This window comes from Coptis chinensis, chromosome 9, assembly GCF_015680905.1.
Source record: "Coptis chinensis isolate HL-2020 chromosome 9, ASM1568090v1, whole genome shotgun sequence".
In the NCBI taxonomy this organism is placed as follows: Eukaryota; Viridiplantae; Streptophyta; class Magnoliopsida; order Ranunculales; family Ranunculaceae; genus Coptis; species Coptis chinensis.
In genome coordinates, this window is record NC_141464.1 from 36,212,783 (window position 1) to 36,217,305 (window position 4,523).

A 4,523-nucleotide genomic window follows, 5' to 3' on the forward strand; every position below is an offset into this window, starting at 1 on the left:
GTTGTCTTTTGTATATTGGATGCTTCATCTTATCATCTTGATGTCAGTTCATACCTACATCGTCTAATGACCCTGCTTTCTTTTCAGAGAATTGATGAGGATAAGCTTTTTAACCTATTCTCTATTTATGGGAATATTGTGAGAGTTAAACTTCTCCGCAACAAACCAGATCATGCACTCGTTCAGATGGGAGATGGATTCCGTGGTTGAGTTAAGCGTACACTTCTTAAAGGTTTGATATACTTCGAAGCTGTTTCAACTTTTCAGGCTTGGTGGTTTTCAATTGTTTGGTAGTTTCATGGATGTAATTCTGGTGTCTGCTGAGGAGTGCTTACGAGAAAAAAAAAAAGGATCTTAACTTGTTTAATTATGATGGTCTAGCTCATCTTGGTCAGATAGAGATTTCAATTGTTTTGCAGTAAACATCTCGATGAAATGATGGAACTTCTTTGTGGCTTTTAAAGTTTATGGGCACTTATTGCTATATTTTTTTCCGTCTCGTAGGGGGCGATGTTGTTTGGGAAGAAACTAGAGGTGAACTTCTCAAAGCATCTCAGCATTACAGCGGGAGCAAACACACATGAATACATAAATTCAAATCTCAACCGTTTATCTTTTAACAGGTTTGTCATGAGTGTGTATGTATATGAAATAATTAAATCATTAAGTGCTTATCTTTTACTTGCTAATTAGGTTTTACATTGATCTTATTTTGAAGTGCGGTCATGAAAATAGAAAGACTTGAAGAGAAAGGAAGTAAAGGTCCAGTGAAGTGGGAGAGGATTATGGTAATAAACAAATTCTTATGCATACATACTGTGTGTTTGGAAAAATATATATATGATTATGAATATTTTTCCATGTTTGTACTTAGGGCCCGTACCAACCTAGTAGTAAAAAGTGTGGGCATTACGTAATGAAGTTTATAAGAGAAATAATAGAAGCTTGTTCAGATAATTCATTTGAAAATAAGGTATAAGTCGTCATACACTAGTATTCTCTATTTTGTGTTACTCTTCATTTTTTATTTATTATATTACTCTATGATCTTTGATGTTGTTCGACTTGAAATTCTTAGATTCATCCAGCATAATGGAGCGTTCGAGCCAAGCGTTGTGTCTTAGCTAGGTTTTGACCCATTCCAGTTAAGGTTTGGTGTTTAGTCTCACCATTTTTTTGATATTTTAGATGGAACAAATAGATTGCTCTTTTGATTGATGGAACAAGTTAGGTCATTATTATTTTGATAGAACAAGTAAATTTGGATGTTTGTTTAATTATTGATGACTTGAAAAAGTTTAAAACTCTTTTAGCAATTCAATGTCTTCGTGTTGGATGTCTAAATTTATTTATTTTGTTCGTGCTGCACTATGAATTGTTTATTTGAGCAATGTGCTTTTAAATCCAGTCTGGATATATATGGTGAAAATGGGCAGGTTGCAGGTTGAATGAATATGATTAGAATAAAATAATTAGGGGCTTTTATTTTATTTTTTTTAAAATGACTATAAACCATGGTTTGGTAAGAACTGAGGTATAAGTAGTTTATATACCCCACGGTGTTTACCCAACCGTCGTATTTAGCATCACTATTCCCCACGGTTCACATCGAATAGAGCATACTATTCAGACTATTAACCACGGTTTGGAAATCTTAATACCACGGTTTTAGTCAAAATCGTGGTATATAAGAGGTACTTTTCCCCACGGTTTTGCTAAAAGTATTTGTCACGGTGGTTGTTACCACGGTATGAAAACAGTGGCTAAATGTTTTTTACCACTGTAAATAACAGTGGTATATGAACTTTTATGTAGTAGTGGATTAATTTAGGAAACAAGCTTTTGTTACTGAGTCGTTGTAGTATAAATGAAGTTTGTGAGTATCTTCTCTGGAAAACTCTCACGAGGTTATAACTCGTCCACTAGAGAATTCCTAATGGTTTAAGGCCCTGTTGCATAGAGTCAATGCAACCGCACTCTCCGAAACGAGAATTAGCTTAGGACTGTACAGTTTTGGCCACTTATCTATTTTAATGTCTCTACTTTGCTTGAGGACAAGCAAAGTGTTGTTTGGGGGTGGTGTGATAAGCACCCAAAACTGTATTATAAAACCCCATAAAGACATAACATTTCGGTTAATTTTGTGCTTAATAATCATGAAATAATCGTATTCTCGTGTTTTTGCAGGTTGGAGCAACCAACGTAAAAATGATGATAAAGCCACCATTTAAGCACGGAATAGGAAGTATACATAAGCTTTCCAATTAAGCCCATGTGAAGCCCAACAAATCCGGACTAAAGCCCAAATACTCAAACAGTACATAATCAAGTCAGAACAGGATTATGTGCACAGAAGCATCAAACTTCCGAAGCTCATATCTTTTAAACTAGGACTCCTAATGCGACAAGTGAACTGCTTAGACGATCAGTGCGACAAACTCTACCCATAGGCGGGAAGTTGTAAAAATGCCAAAAGACCAGACCACCACTAGACACTGTACATAGACCCACCATGTGGGCCCGTAAGATTTGATGAGTCATCATGCAAGTCAAGACAAAGGTGCAAATAATTGGCACAAAATTGACACCTTGCTTGCAATTAATGAAGTTAGTTGGATTTAGGTGATAATTATGTAAACAATGCAAGGTGTCAAAAGGGGGTTTAGTGTTTGGATAAGAATGGAGTGAATGAGGGGGGTGTTTCACGTGGGAGAAGAGAGAAAGCTCTCTTATGTATTAGGGGGGATGATTTTAGAGCATTAACTTCTCCCTTTTGACTCCTTTTTCATTCCTTGTCTAGTAGTTTAGTTTTAGCTTTTAGTTTTTATGCAAAAGCTTGTAATAGTGTTAATGGAGAACATTTAGTAGTTTATAATAAAAGTTCATCATTTTCTTTAGGTAATCAGTTTCTTTTAGCATTCCTTCCTTCTTTATCTCTCTAAATTACAAATATACCTTGTAGCTTTCCACAATCCAAGGATCATAAGCTAAAACCCTCCACGATTTGATGAGGGTCATGCAAGTCAAGACAAAGGTGCAAATAATTGGCACAAAATTGACACCTTACTTGCAATTAATGAAGTTAGTTGGATTTAGGTGATAATTATGTAAAGAATGCAAGGTGTCAAAAGGGGGTTTAGTGTTTGGATAAGAATGGAGTGAATGAGGGGGGTGTTTCACATGGGAGAAGAGAGAAAGCTCTCTTATGTATTAGGGGGGATGATTTTAGAGCATTAACTTCTCCCTTTTGACTCCTTTTTCATTCCTTGTCTAGTAGTTTAGTTTTAGTTTTTAGTTTTTATGCAAAAGCTTGTAATAGTGTTAATGGAGAACATTTAGTAGTTTATAATAAAAGTTCATCATTTTCTTTAGGTAATCAGTTTCTTTTAGCATTCCTTCCTTCTTTATCTCTCTAAATTACAAATATACCTTGTAGCTTTCAACAATCCAAGGATCATGAGCTAAAACCCTCCACGATTTGATGAGTCATCATGCAAGTCAAGACAAAGGTGCAAATAATTGGCACAAAATTGACACCTTGCTTGCAATTAATGAAGTTAGTTGGATTTAGGTGATAATTATGTAAAGAATACAAGGTGTCAAAAGGGGGTTTAGTGTTTGGATAAGAATGGAGTGAATGAGGGGGGTGTTTCACGTGGGAGAAGAGAGAAAGCTCTCTTATGTATTAGGGGGGATGATTTTGGAGCATTAACTTCTCCCTTTTGACTCCTTTTTCATTCCTTGTCTAGTAGTTTAGTTTTAGCTTTTAGTTTTTATACAAAAGCTTGTAATAATGTTAATGGAGAACATTTAGTAGTTTATAATAAAAGTTCATCATTTTCTTTAGGTAATCAGTTTCTTTTAGCATTCCTTCCTTCTTTATCTCTCTAAATTACAAATATACCTTGTAGCTTTCAACAATCCAAGGATCATGAGCTAAAACCCTCCAAGGTGGAGGGTTAATGATGCTCATGTGAGGATTCCTATAAATTTCTTAGAAGTAGGATTCACTGCCTAGAGTTAAGGACACATGTAACATACTACCCCAAAATGGTAGTGTCTGGCCAAACTTGAGGCCTGGAAGTTAAGAAAGACTCGTGTGCGCCTCCCTTTCATGCTTGGGCTAGCTGCGTGCACGGGTCTTATTTAACCTCTTGTTTCCATATTTGATAGGAATATGTTGTGTGAGTCTAGGAGTTGAGATGGTATTTCATTTATGAAATACCAGTTCAACTTCTTATGATAGGGAAATGGACTTAGAGATGAGTTCATCTCGCTAGGGATCGACGTTCTATCCGCTTCGGGTTTGATAATGAACCCAAAACGGCTTAGAGATGGTAGTAATCTAATTTTTAGGGATTATAATGAGTCCTTGCATGAGTAGCATGATCCTCTAACCTTCCTTTCTCTATAAAGTACAAGTTAAAAATCTTAGACTTATTTTTTTCATTTTTTTTGTCTCGCATTTTTAGTATCTAAAGTTGTTTTAAAACACAGCAACCTTAGCTAGCAAATCAACAATA

At 35.6% G+C, this 4,523-nt stretch overlaps 1 long non-coding RNA gene across 1 annotated transcript; it reads left to right on the plus strand.

The window, feature by feature from the left end:
* Nucleotides 1-204: 204 nt before the first annotated feature.
* LOC147475775 (uncharacterized) lies at nucleotides 205-791 on the plus strand. The gene is made up of 3 exons (XR_015208109.1): nucleotides 205-232; nucleotides 505-623; nucleotides 719-791. It is a non-coding gene; the product is annotated as an uncharacterized LOC147475775 (long non-coding RNA).
* The last annotated feature ends 3,732 nt before the right edge of the window (nucleotides 792-4,523 follow it).